This window comes from Procambarus clarkii, chromosome 81 (assembly GCF_040958095.1).
Source record: "Procambarus clarkii isolate CNS0578487 chromosome 81, FALCON_Pclarkii_2.0, whole genome shotgun sequence".
In the NCBI taxonomy this organism is placed as follows: domain Eukaryota; kingdom Metazoa; phylum Arthropoda; class Malacostraca; order Decapoda; family Cambaridae; genus Procambarus; species Procambarus clarkii.
Window position 1 is genome coordinate 5,590,246 of NC_091230.1, and position 15,127 is coordinate 5,605,372.

A 15,127-nucleotide genomic window follows, 5' to 3' on the forward strand; every position below is an offset into this window, starting at 1 on the left:
CGGGCAAGATCACCCCTCCCGCCTTCCTCCATCTCATCCAAGTCTCACAAATTTAAATGTAACTGTTAATTTGCTTTCTTTCCCCGTTCATAGCATATTCTCTGTAAGTTCTGACCAGTACTTAGTCTTACATAATCTCTAGTTCTTTTCATTTTATACAAGACTTAAACAACTATTACTATGCATCCTATCATATTTTAACATGACTCAAATGTAAATATACCCAACTTCTTCCATCCATTACAAGTCCCAGCATGTTCGCCTTGCATCTCACTACGCTTTCTACTTTACATATTCTTGCATGTATTCCTCACATCGCAGCACCGACGCTTACAATCTCTCTCAATCCTTTACACGTTCGCACATGTTCTCAGCCTAACGTTAACAATTTTCCTCCATTCCTCCACTACATGTTCTTACCCGTTCATTACAATCCCTTACATGTTCTCTGTACAAGTTTTATACTCAGTATTCATGTTCACTGTATTCATTAACTTTTCCCACATGTTTTCTATGTTCTTTACCATGTTCCCCATATTTTCTCTGCGATCATTCCCTTACATGTTATTTAACGCTCCTTAACTAAAATCTTTGGCCAATCAACTAAAACATGGACACTTTCGTCATTTCTCAGCTAAACTTATTATACAATCAACTAAAAATAGGCAGGATTAGCCTCGTTCAACGCCGTTCTTAACTAAAATAACTTTCTCTTAGCTAAAAATTGTCAAAGGAAACTTTCCAACACTATTCATAACTAACTTTATCCATCGTCAATCAACTAAAAAAAAATCACTTTCATCATTTCTTAACTTAACTTAACCAACATTTATACTTTGTGGAGCACTAATATAGTCACTGTCATCATATTTTTTATGTCTTTCCTCAACTAAAAATAGTCAAATGTAACTTCATTCAGCACTTTTGTAACTAAAATTATATGTCGTTAAGTAAGAAATATAGTCAAAGACACTCTTCAAGATGCCAAAGACACTAAAACACTCCAAAAATTTACTCGCATCCTCAAAGTTATTCTCAGAGTCATCAAAAAGTTAATCTCAATCATCAAATGTTATTCTCTAAGTAACCTTTCGTTCATCAGAGAAGCTTTCTAAGACATCTTCGTTCATCAAAGTTATTCTCAGAGCTATCAAAAAGTTAATCTCAGTCATCAAAAGGTACTTTTATGTCATCAAAGGTAATCCCAGAGTCATCAACGTTATTCTCAAAGTCATCTAGGTTATTCTCAGTCATCAAAGTTATTCTCTTAGACATCAATGTGGTTCTCAGAGATATCTAAAGTTATTCTCAGAGTCATCAAAGCTATTTTCAGTGTCATCAAAAGGTAATCTCTAACTCACTTTCGTTCATCAAAGTTAATATTAGAGTCGTCAAAGGTAATCTCTAACTCACTTTTGTTCATCATTGTTATTCTCTAAGTCACCTTCGTTCATCAATGTTGTTCTCTAAGTCACCTTCATTCATCAAAGAAACTCTACTTCTTCCAACAAGTTGTTCTTTAAGACATAAATGTTGTTCTCTAAGACATCATCAGTCATAAAAAAATTCTCCAAATGTAACTAGTTCAACTTTTCATATGAAACCTGCACTTCTGTTAAAATATATTTTCTTAGACACTTTACCTTTTAAAACTGTTCTCTGTACAACACTGCTTAAACCTACCTAACCTATCCTCTCCACCCAATGTTACTTAATAACCATAACGTTCCTAAACCTATCCTAACTTTACCTATCCTAACTAACCCTAACCTAACTTACCTAACCTAACTTAACCTATCCTCACCTAACCTAACCTAACTTAACTAACCTAATCTAACTTACCTTACCTTACCTAACCTAACTTAACCTAACCTAACCTATCTTACCTAACCTAACTTACCTATCCTAACTTACCTATCCTAACTTAACTTGCATAACATAACCTGACCTAACCTAACTTACATATCATAACCTAACTTACCTATCCTAACTTAACTAACCTAACATAACTTACCTTACCTAACCTAACTTAACCTGACCCCATTTACCTTACCATACCTTACCTATCCTAACTTAACTAACCTATCTTACCTATCCAAACCTAACCTAACCTAACTTACCTTACCTACCAATCCTAACTTAACGTAAATTACCTAACTTAACCTAACCTAACTTGCATAACCTAACCTAACTTGCATAACCTAACCTAACTTACCTATTCTAACTTAACTAACTTAGCATAACTTGCCTTACCTAACTTGCATAACCTAACCTAACTTACCTATCCTAACTTAACTAACCTAACATAACTTACCTTGCCTAACGTAACCTACCTTACCTTACCTTACCTTACCTTACCTACCCTAACTTAACTAACATAACCTAACTTACCTTACCTAACATAACCTAACTAACCTATCCTAACTTAACTAACCTAACCTAACATAACTTGCATAACCTAACCTAACTTAACCTAACCTATCCAATCCTAACTTACCTTACCTAACCTACCTTACCTAACCTAACTTAACTTAAATTACTTAACTTAACCTATCCTAACTTAACCTAACTTACCTATCCTAACTTAACTCACCTAACCTAACTTAACTTGCATAACCTAACCTAACTTAACCAACCTAACCTAACTTACCTAACCTGGCTTACATAATCTAACCTAACCTAACTAACCTAACCTAACTTACATATCCTAACTTATCTAACCTATCCTTAACTAACTTAACGTAACCTAACCTAACTTAACTTGCATAACCTAAATTAACGTAACCTAACTTAAAGTAAATTACCTAACTTAACCTTACATTCCCAAACTGATGTATCCTAACTTATCTAGGCCAACCAGACATGACCTAACTTACATATGATAAGAACATATGATAAAACCTAATAAATACACTAAGATTACAAGAGGTTAGGTTAAAGGATGGAAGAATAGGAGCAATTATTACAAACATAATAAATACAACTTATGAGCAACTCGATGAACTTTAACAAATAACCCTTGAAATGTAAAAAATGACCATTTGAGAAATTAACCCTTGAAATGAGTAAATGCCCATATATAACAAAAATCCTTTGAAATGCTTAAATACCGAATCTTTAACAAATAACCCTAGAAAAGCAAAAATGACCATTTGAGTAAATATCAATTGAAACGAACAAATGCATATGAGACATTGATTGACGAAAGACAAGAAGGAATAATTATGTAAGTTAGGTCATGTCTGGTTAGCCTAGATAAGTTAGGATACATCAGTTTGGGTATGTAAGGTTAAGTTAGGCAATTTACTTTAAGTTAGGTTACGTTAATTTAGGTTATGCAAGTTAAGTTAGGTTAGGTTAGGTTAAGTTAGGTAAGGATAGGTTAGCTAAGTTAGGATATGTAAGTTAGGTTAGGTTAGGTTATGTATGCTAGGTTAGGTAAGTTAGGTTAAGTTAGATTAGGTTGAGTAAGTTAGGTTAGGTTATGCAAGTTAAGTTAGGTTAGGTGAGTTAAGTTAGGATAGGTAAGTTAGGTTAAGTTAAATAATTTAAGTTAAGTTAGGTTAGGTAAGGTAAGGTAAGGTAGGTTAGGTAAGGTAAGGTATGTTAGGTAAGGTAAGTTAGGATAGGTTAGGTTAGGTTAAGTTAGGTTAGGTTAGGTTATGCAAGATAGGTTAGGTTAAGTTAGGTAATTTACGTTAAATTAGGATAGGTATGTAAGGTAAGTTAGGTTAGGTTTGGATAGGTAAGATAGGTTAGTTAAGTTAGGATAGGCAAGGTATGGTAAGGTGAGTTAGGTTAGGTTAAGTTAGGTTAGGTAAGGTAAGTTATGTTAGGTTAGTTAAGTTAGGATAGGTAAGTTAGGTTATGATATGTAAGTTAGGTTAGGTCAGGTTATGTTATGCAAGTTAAGTTAGGATAGGTAAGTTAGGATAGGTATGTTAGGTTAGGTAAGATAGGTTAGGTTAAGTTAGGTTAGGATAAGTTAGGGTAGGTAAGGTAAGGTAAGTTAGATTAGGTTAGTTAAGTTAGGTTAGGTTAAGTTAGGATAGGTTAAGTTAGGTTAGGTAAGTTAGGTTAGGGTTAGTTAGAATAGGTAAAGTTAGGATAGGTTTAGGAACATTATGTTAACTAAGTAACATTGGGTGGAGAGGATAGGTTAGGTAGGTTTAAGCAGTGTTGTACAGAGAACTTAAAAGGTAAAGTGTTTAAGAAAATATATTTTAACAGAAGTGCAGGTTTCATATGAAAAGTTGAACTAGTTACATTTGGAGAGAATTTTTTATGACTGATGATGTCTTAGAGAACAACATTGATGTCTTAAAGAACAACTCGTTGGAAGAAATAGAGTTTCTTTGATGAACGAAGGTGACTTAGAGAACAACATTGATGAACGAAGGTGACTTAGAGAATAACATTGATGAACAAAAGTGAGTTAGAGATTACCTTTGACGACTCTAAGATTAACTTTGATGAACGAAAGTGAGTTAGAGATTACCTTTGATGAAACTGAAAATAGCTTTGATGACTCTGAGAATAACATTAGATATCTCTGAGAACAACATTGATGTCCTAGAGAATAACTTTGATGACTCTGAGAATAACCTTGATGACTCTGAGAATAACGTTGATGACTCTGGGATTACCTTTGATGACATAAAAGTTCCTTTTGATGACTGAGAATAACTTTTTGATAGCTCTGAGAATAACTTTGATGAACGAAGACATCTTAGAGAGCTTCTCTGATGAACGAAAGGTTACTTAGAGAATAACTTTTGATGTTTAGAGAATGACTATGATGAACGAAAGTGAGTTAGAGATTACCTCTGTTGACTCTGAGAATATCTTTGATGACTGAGAATGACTTTTGAGAACATGAGTAGTATTATTTGATAGCTCAGAGAATAACTTTTGATGAGATAGAGAAGAACTTTATGTTTTAGAGAACAAGTTTGATGACTTAGAGAATAACTTTGATGACTCTGAGAATAACCTTGATGACTCTGAGAATAACGTTGATGACTCTGAGATTACCTTTGATGACTCTGAGAATAACTTTTGGTAGCTCTGAGAATAACTTTAGATGTCTCTGAGAATAACTTTTACAGATAAAGATGCCTGAGATTAACTTTGAGGACGTGTGTAGTATTTGACGATTTTGAGTGTGTCTTTCAATGTGTCATTGATGTATCGAAGAGTGTCTTTGATTTCTCGAAGAGTAACTTTGGTGTCACAGAGAGTGTCTTTGACTATATTTCTTACTTAACGACATATAATTTTTTTAAGAAAGTGCTGAAAGAAGTTACATATGACTATTTTTAGTTGAGGAAAGACATGAAAAATATGATGACAGTGACTATTTTAGTGCTCCACAAAGTATAAATGTCAGTTAAGAACAGCGATGATAGATATCTTTGGCTATTTTTTCTTACTTGACGACATAATTTTAGTTACGAAAGTGCTGAAAGAAGTTTCCTTGACTATTTTTAGCGAAGTGAAAGGTTACTTTAGTTAAGAACAGTGTTGGAAAGAGGCTACATTTGACTATTTTCAGTTGAGAGAAATGATATTTTAGTTAAGAAATGACAGGGAAACATGATGAAAGTAACTATTTTTAGTTGACTGATGAATACTTTTAGTTAAAACAAAATGACAAAACATGATGAACATGGTTTTTCTGTTAATTGGCGGATAATTTTAGATAAGAAATGACAATGAAACATGATGAACATGGCTATTTTCTGTTGACTGGGGAATAAGTTTAGTTAAGAAATGATGAAAGTGATTATTTTTTAGTTGATTGACGATGGATAAAGTTAGTTATGAACAGTGTTGGAAAGTTTCCTTTGACAATTTTTAGCTAAGAGAAAGGTATTTTAGTTAAGAACGGTGTTGAACGAGGCTAATCCTGCCTATTTTCTAGTCGATTGGATAATAAGTTTAGTTGAGAAATGACGAAAGTGACTATGTTTTTAGTTGATTGACGAATGATTTTAATTAAGGAACGTTAAGAAAAGAATGTTTTGGTACATTCGATTTTTAAAGAATATGGCGAACATAGAGAACATATGGGGAACATGGCAAAGAACATAGAAAACATGTAAGAAAAGTTAATGAATACAGTGAACATGAATACTGAGTATAAAAGTTGAACAGAGAACATGTAAGGGACTGTAATGAACGGGTAAGAACATGTAGTGGAGGAATGAAGGAAAATTGTAAACGTTAGGCTGAGAACATGTAAAGGATTAAGAAAGATTGTATGCATCGGTACTAAGATGTGCGGAACACATGCAAGAACATGTAAAGTAGAAAGCATAGTGAGATGCAAGGCGAACATGCTGGGACTTGTAATGGATGGAAGGAGTTGGGTATATTTACATATGAGTCATGTTAAAATATGATAGGATGCATAGTAATAGTCGGTTAAGTCTTGTATAAAATGGAAAGAACTAGAGAATATGTAAGACTAAGTACTGGTCAGAACTTACAGAGAATATGCTATGAACGGGGAAAGAAAGCAAATTAACAGTTACATTTAAATTTATAAGACTCGGATGAGATGGAGGAAGGCGGGAGGGGTGAAAAGATAATTACGCAGGTTGGAGTTAGGCGATTACTTTGATAAAGAGCTAGGCTGGAAAGGGACTTGATCGGAAATATTTATGTTTGATGATCTAGGGCAGTGGAAATGGAGCTAATGTCCTGATTAATTTCACTACGTTAGAAATATGATGATCTTAAATCTCAGGTGATTTAGTTGGATAATAAAGAACTTGTACAAATGAACTAAGCGAGGAACAAGAGTTGAAAACTCGTTAACTGAACTGGCTTTTATTTACTATGTCTGAAACAACTATGGTAAACATTTCAGGAAAATTGATGGGTTATTTACAAAGATACGAGAGAGAACTAAGGTGGGGGATGAGAGCTGGAGCTCGTTAACTGTTTTGATTTGATTTACTAACTTTGAAGTATGTCTGCTTTAAATTTCGGGAAAATTGGTCTGTTACTCTAGAACTTGTACAAATGAACTAAGGCTGGGGGACAAGAGCTAGAGTTTCATAATTGTCCGGATCCTATTTACTATGTCTAAAATACAGAGGGTATAAATTTCAGGGAATTTGATAAGATATTACCAAAGACAGGGAGGGAAGTAAGGTGGGGGATGAGAGCTGGAGCTCGGTAATGGACTTGATCTTATTTACTGTATCTGAAATACAGAGGGTTAAAATTTCAGGGAATTTAATTAGGTATTAACGAAGATTCGAGAGAGAGCTAAGGCGGAGGACAAGAGCTAGAGTTTGGTAAATGTGTTATCTTTACTTTCTCAGTTAGAAGTATGGTGGGTTTAAATTTCATGAAAAAATAATGGGTTAATAACGAAGATGTGCGAGTAAACTAAGGTGGAGGACATGAGCTGGAGCTCAGTAACTAAATTACTGTATTGAACTACGTTTGAAATATGAATATCTAAAATTTTGGAGGGATTGGACTGTTAGTAAAGAAGTTACGGGGATAAACTAATGCGGGGACAGGAGCTAGAACTTGCTTACTATCACGATTTATTTACTACATACAAATTATGGCTGTTTTTTAAATTTTAGGGGGATTGGTTAGGTATTAACGAGGATTTGAGGGGGAACTACGGCAGGGGACAGGAGCTGGAGCTCGATAACTAAATTATTGTATTTTAATACGTTTGAAATAGCTGTGTTTTAAATCTCGAAGAAAATGATTGGATACTAAAGAAGATGTATTAGTAAAACTAAGGCGGGAACGTGAGCTAGACCCTGCTTACTGACTTTGTTTATTTGTGTAAAACTGACTAGTTTAATGAAAAGGAACAAACATTACGATGTACGGAATTATAAATGAACAATATGAAGGAGAGGGACGGTTCAGATATTACAGAGACACAATGATAAGATAAGATAAGATTACGGAGGTGACTTGACTCAGGGCGTCTGGCTGGCGGTGTAAAGTAAACACAGGTGATGCAGGGGTAGGGAGGGAAGGGGGTGTGAGGTAGGAGCAGGAGATGCAGGGGGGGTTGGGAGGGAAGGGGGGAGGGGGATGGCAGGGTAATGATTCAGTTATATAGTCATATACTAGTTTCTAAGTAAGAATCCTACTTAAAAGTATACAGCCTAAATATCTGTTTATTATCGGTAGGAGCTCTGAAAAAAATTGAATTTCACCAATAAGAACTCTTAACAAACTTGTATGAACTTATTTTCATCATAAGAACTTTTAACAAACTTCTAAAGTCTCGGAAATTACTTTTCTCATAAGAATTCATTAATTCCAAATCTGTGACTAGCCAAATTCACCTGAAAACCCTGGCAGTCTAAAAAGGAATTTCCAAAAAAATAAAAATTCCCGTTTAGACTGCCATCCCTACTACTTGTGTGTGTGTGTGTGTACTCACCTATTTGTACTCACCTATTTGTGCTTGCGGGGGTTGAGCTTTGGCTCTTTGGTCCCTCCTCTCAACTGTCAATCAACTGGTGTACAGGTTCTATCATATCTACATTTAAAACTGTGTATGGAGTCAGCCTCCACCACATCACTGCCTAATGCATTCCATCTGTTAACTACTCTGACACTGAGATAAGATTAACTGACTCTGACACGTAAGTTCCTTCTTACGTCCCTGTGGCTCATGTGGGTACTCAGTTTCCACCTGTGTCCCCTTGTTCGCATCCCGCTAGTGTTGAATAGTTTATCCTTGTTTACCCGGTAGATTCCCCTGATGATTTTGTAGGTTGTGATCATGTCCCCCCTTACTCTTCTGTCTTCCAGTGTTGTAATGTGCATTTCCCGCAGCCTTTCCTCATAACTCATGCCTCTTAGTTCTGGGACTAGTCTAGTAGCATACCTTTGGACTTTTTCCAGCTTCGTCTTGTGCTTGACAAGGTACGGGCTCCACGCTGGGGCCGCATACTCCAGGATTAGTCGTACATATGTGGTGTACAAGATTCTGAATGATTCCTTACACAGGTTCCTGAACGCTGTTCTGATGTTAGCCAGCCTCGCATATGCCGCAGACGTTATTCTTTAATGTGTGTGTGTGTGTGTGTACTCACCTGTTTGCACTTACCTATTTGTGCTTGCAGGATCGCGCATTGGCTCTTGGATCCCGCCTTTCCAGCCATCGGTTGTTTACGGCTATATACTCCTGTCCCATTTCCCTATCATACCTAATTTTATAAGTATGAATAGAGTTTGCTTCCACAACCTGTTCCCCAAGTGCATACAATTTTTCCACTACTCTCACGCTAAAAGAAAACTTCCTAATATATCTGTGACTCATCTGAGCTTCCAATATCCACCCATGTCCCCTCGTTCTGTTATTTTTACGTGTGAACATTTCATCTATTTCCACTTTGTCAATTCCCCTGATTATTTTATATGTTCTGTTACGGGGGGTGGGCTGGGGCTCCGCTAGCACTCGGCTGCTAGGGGCTCAGAAAGCAAAATATACAGCCCCTCCGTCTCCCGGGATTCACCGGAGTCTCTTTGGTCCCACAGGAGAGGACCAGCAATGCCCACCACCGCAGGTCTTTGCTTCCACCACTAAAGGGGGTGCCACTGATTCACCCTGGAAGCCCTTCAGTCAACCACGGGAAAACTACTATCAGCAGTTCTGGCCTAGACCCCGTGGAGGAGTGAAGGAAGACTCAGGCTTACCTTATAACAATAAATTCCCCTGAGTCTTGCCTGCCAGACAAAAAGGTTGCAGGAACTCCTTTCCCGCCTGCCTTCTCTATCTTCTTAACAAGGTCGCCAGCTGGGTTAGTATATCTGCACCCCAGCGATGCAGTTCAGTGGGTGTATTCTATACTGTTTGTTGTCAGAGTGTTGTTACTCCCAAAGATCTGCTTTTGGACTGTCGGCCCAGGGTACTCTCCCATAATAGTCTGTGTGGCTTTACCTCTCTCCAGCCACTACGTTACCTGTTGCCACCAGTCAGGCTCTGATACTAGCCGGATGGCTAAGGGTACACTCTTATATAAGTCTGTGCTGTTTTACCACTCTCCAGGCGATAAGAACGTCTATAGAGAACGTAACGTTCCCTAGGTGGTACTATGATAACCCTCGTGTATGCTCATAGAGAAATATTATAATGGAGGCACACTTAAACACAATGGTAAAATGTGTGAATTTACTGACACAATTACATGATCACACATACAATCACAAGCAATACATGAAAATGAAAATAAGGATAATAAATCTGGAGATCTTCAGCAACTCTTCTTTCACGACCTCCAACTACTCCTTCAACTGGGCAGATTAGACAGGAGTCACACACACTCTCACAGAAGGGCCACTTCGCCACGTCGGAACCTCTTCTTCAACTGTCCTGCCGTCCACACACACTGTCCTCTCCAACAGTCCGTGACACAAGCTGCCCTGCAGCCTATTCTACTAATAAAGTATTAATGTCATACTGCCACATTCATAAGTAAATATCGTGGCCTATCTAGCCTACTCACACAAGGGGTAATGGGAGGGAAAATTGATCTACCTTACATTCCTGGCTCACGACGCCTGTCCCTCGATGGTGTGAGGTTCCCACGCTTCCTGAGTCGATCCTTGATGATCCAGGAACGTTCCACAGGTCCTCAGGTGACGAGAAGCCTTCGCGTCGTCGCAGTTCCAATCCCAGAGATTCAGCTATCCCAATCCTGGTTCACCAATGGGCACTGAACTAATCACTATATTCACACAGTCGTCCCTTCCACAAGGCGTTGATCCTCGTCCTAGGAACGGTGTCGTCCCTCCAAAACCCTCAGTGGATGTGACCCAGTCACAGCTAGGCCTTCCCGCCGCACCTTCCAGACCTCAACGTCCGGCGCCGCCCAGCGTCGTCGCCGACTATTTTCCTAGTTTGGCACTCCCCTGTTCAATGAACTTGGTTCCTTTTTGCTTCCCAGAAGTGCAGGGTCTCCAATAACTTATGGTGGGCTGCAATGGCTAGTTTAATCTACTGAATAAGGCTTGTAGAGCCTCAAATCCCCGAGAGCTGACCGAGGTGCATCCTCTCACCTCCACAGTCAGGTCAACTCTGACGTTGGTGCCGCCCGCGGCACTCGGTGACGTCACGGCGGGCTCTGATTGGTCGCCCGCGACCTAAGTCGGCCAATCCGCGATCGGCTAGTGTCCCTTACAAAACGTAATATCTGCAGTAGGGGATTCTCTTTCATTTATATCATGGCCCCACTTTCCCCTTACCTACAACTTATAATGTAAATTTCTCCCTTATCTGGCGGCGGGTCTGGTCACCACATATATCAACAGACTCCCTGTACCTCAGAGAATCAGTAGGGAGAGCTGATATGACTCTTAAAGCAGGCAAATGAAAGAAATAGGAGAGGGCACCATAACAGTTCCTATCATATTTCCTCTCTCCCTTCTTTTCTCTCGTGTCGTAAGGCTCAGTTCAGTTCAGTGCCGAACGTCCCTCAGACGTTGGGCATACTCTAAGACTGGTCTCACGTAGGCAGTGTAAAGCGCCCTAAAAGCCTCCTCACTTTGATTGCTGAATGAAGTTCTAATTTTCGCTTGTGTAGAGTACGCTACTGTCGTTATCCTATTTATATGTGCCTCAGGAGTTAGATTAGGTGTCACATCCACTCCTAGGTCTCTTTCTCGAATCGTTACAGGTAGGCAGTTCCCATTCATTGTGTACTGTCCCTTTGCCTATCATCTGATCCCATTTCCATAACTTTACATTTACTGGTGTTGAACTCCAGTAGCCATTTCCCTGACCATCTCTGCAACCTGTTTAAGTCCTCTTGGAGAATCCTACAATCCTCTTCTGTCACAACTCTTTTCATTAATTTTGCGTCATCCGCAAACATTGACATGTATGATTCCACTCCTGTAAACATATCATTTACGTAAAATAGAAAGAGGATTGGGCCCAGCACCCATCCTTGAGGTACTCCACTCGTTACTGTTTGCCAGTCCGACTTCTCGCCCCTTACCATTACCCTCTGGCTCCTTCCTGTTAGGTAGTTCCTCACGCATGTTAGGGCCTTTCCGCTTACTCCTGCCTGCCTCTCAAGTTTGTAAAGCAGTCTCATGTGCGGTACCATATCAAAGGCCTTTTGGCAGTCAGTGATATGGGTCTGTAGTTAATTGCCTCCTCCCTATCACCTTTCTTGAAAATCGGTACGACATTTGCCTCCTTCCAGCAACTGGGCAATTCTCCCGACATAAGTGACTCATTAAAGATCATTGCCAAAGGCACGCTGAGAGCCTGCACTGCCTCTTTTAGTATCCACGGTGATACTTTGTCTGGTCCAACCGCTTTAGTTGCATCCAGTGTTTTCAACTGTTTCATTACCTCCTCTTCTGCCACCTCTATATCTGATAGTCTTTCATCTAGCGTAATCTCTTCTAACAATGAGAGCCACTCAGGCTCGGTTGTGAACACTCCATGGAAACTTGCATTCAGTACCTCGCAGATTTCCTTGTCGCTTTCTGTATATGCCCCTTCTGTTTTCCTCAGTCTTGTCACTTGGTCATTTACCGACATCTTCCTTCTTATATGGCTATGTAGTAATTTAGGTTGCTTTTTTGCTTTAATTGCAATATCATTCTCATAATTTCTTTCCGACGCTCATCTTATGTTAATGTAATCGTTCCTAGCTCTGTTACATCTAATCCTGTTGTCCTCTGTCCTTTGTCTTCTGTACTTCCTCTACTCCCTCCTGCTCCTCACTTGTGCTTCCTGACACTGTCTATTAAACCATGGGTTATCATATTCCCTCCTGCTTTTTTCCTTTACTGTTGGAATAAATCTCTCTTCAGCCACCTTGCATTTCCATATGACTTGGTTCATCATATCTTGCACTGTTTTTCCTCTAATTTCTTCCTCCCACTGCACTTCTCCCAGGTAGTCCCTTATCCTCCTGTAGTCCCCTCTTCTGTAATCAAGTCTCCTTACTCGGACCTCTTGTCTTTTGGTCACAATTTTAAGCTCCATCATGTAGTCAAAGACTGGGACAGAATGGTCACTGGCTCCTAGTGGTATTTCATGTTCTAAATGCTCGATGTCTTCTACATTCTGGGTGAAAACGAGATCTAATAGGCTGGGCGTATCCCCTCCTCTTTCCCTAGTGTCTTCCTTCACATGCTGTGTTAAGAAATTCCTGTCAGTAACGTCTACCAGCTTCGCTCCCCAGGTCTCCTCCCCGCCATGGGGATTCTTCGTTTCCCAATCTATCTCTCCGTGATCTATCTATCCCACATGACCAGCTCTTTGCCTTCATTCTATGCGCAATAGTTGCTGCCCTCTGCAGTTCATCTATACATGCCTTGTTGCTGTCCTCATACTCCTGCCTGGGCCTTGTACTGTTTGGTGGGGGATTGTAGAGTATCAAGATTACAATCTTCTTCCCATCCACTGTCAGAGTTCCATGTATGGAGTTCGTGCTTTCATTGGTACCCGGATTTTCCAGCTCATCAAACTTCCATATCCGCTTTATTAGGAGTGCCACTCCTCCTCCCTGTCTCTGTGTCCTTTCTTTTCTTATCACCTGGTACCCCTCTGGAAAGATTGCATCCGAGATCATGCCATTTATTTTAGTTTCCACTATTGCCACTATGTCTGGGTCTGCCTCACTAACTTTTTCTTTTATCTCTTCTGCTTTATTGGGTACACCATCATCATTGGTGTACCAAACCTCGAGACTCTTCTCGGAAACTCTGGTGCCAAAGTTCCCCCTTTCGCCGGGAGTCTGGGGGGTACTGAGGGGGGGGGGGTGTCTGGGGGGGGGGAGTGGGGCTGTGGGGGTGTCTTGCGGAGTGCTATGAGGGGTGTCTTGGAGTGCCGGGTAGGCGAATGGGGTCTGGGCATCTAGGGGGGTAGGAAGGACATAATGAGTCTGAAAGTTAGAATGAGTCTGAATGGCATAGGGGGGTTGAGAAATAGAGTGAGACTGAGTGTCAGATAGAGGTTGAGAGGTTGTGTGTGTGTGTGTGTGTTTGTGTGTGTGTGTGTGTGTGTGTGTGTGTGTGTGTGTGTGTGTGTGTGTGTGTGTGTGTACTCACCTAGTTGTGTCTGCAGGATCGAGCATTGACTCTTGGATCCCGCCTTTCGAGCATTGGTTGTTTACAGCAATGACTCCTGTCCCATTTCCCTATCATACCTGGTTTTAAAATTATGAATAGTATTTGCTTCCACAACCTGTTCCTGAAGTGCATTCCATTTTCCCACTACTCTCACGCTCAACGAAAACTTCCTAACATCTCTGTGACTCACCTGACTTTCCAGCTTCCATCCATGTCCCCTCGTTCTGTTACTATTCCGTGTGAACATTTCGTCTATGTCCAGTCTGTCAATCCCTCTGAGTATTTTATACGTTCCTATCATGTCCCCCCTCTCTCTTCTTTCTAGTGTCGTAAGGCACAGTTCTCTCAGGCGATCCTCATACCCCATCCCTCGTAGCTCTGGGACGAGTCTCGTTGCAAACCTCTGAACCTTTTCCAGTTTCATTATATGCTTCTTCAGATGGGGACTCCATGATGAGGCGGCATACTCTAAGACTGGCATCACGTAGGCAGTGTAAAGCGCCCTAATACTAGTAGTGCTGGTACTGTTAGTAGTGCTGGTACTACTAGTAGTGCTGGTACTACTAGTAGTGCTGGTACTGCGGGCAGTGCTGGTACTGTTAGTAGTGCTGATACTATTAGCAGTGCTGGTACTACTAGTAGTGCTGGTGCTGCTGGTAGTGCTGGTACTGCTAGTAGTGCTGGTACTGCTGGTAGTGCTGGTACTGTTTTTTAGTGCTGGTACTACTAGAAGTGCTGGAATTACTAGTAATGCTGGTATTGCAAGTATTGCTGGTACTACTAATAGAGCTGGTACTGCTGGTAGTGCTGGTACTGCTAGTAGTGTTGGTACTGCTAGTAGTGCTGGTACTACTAGTAACGCTGGTACTACTAGTAATGCTGGTACTGGCAGTAGTGTTGGCACTACAAGTAGTGCTGTACTGCCAGTAGTGCTAGTACTACTATTCGTGCTGGTACTGTTAGTAGTGCTGGTACTACTAGTAGTGCTGGTACTACAAGTAGTGCTGGTACTTCCAGTAGTGCTGGTACTACCAGTAGT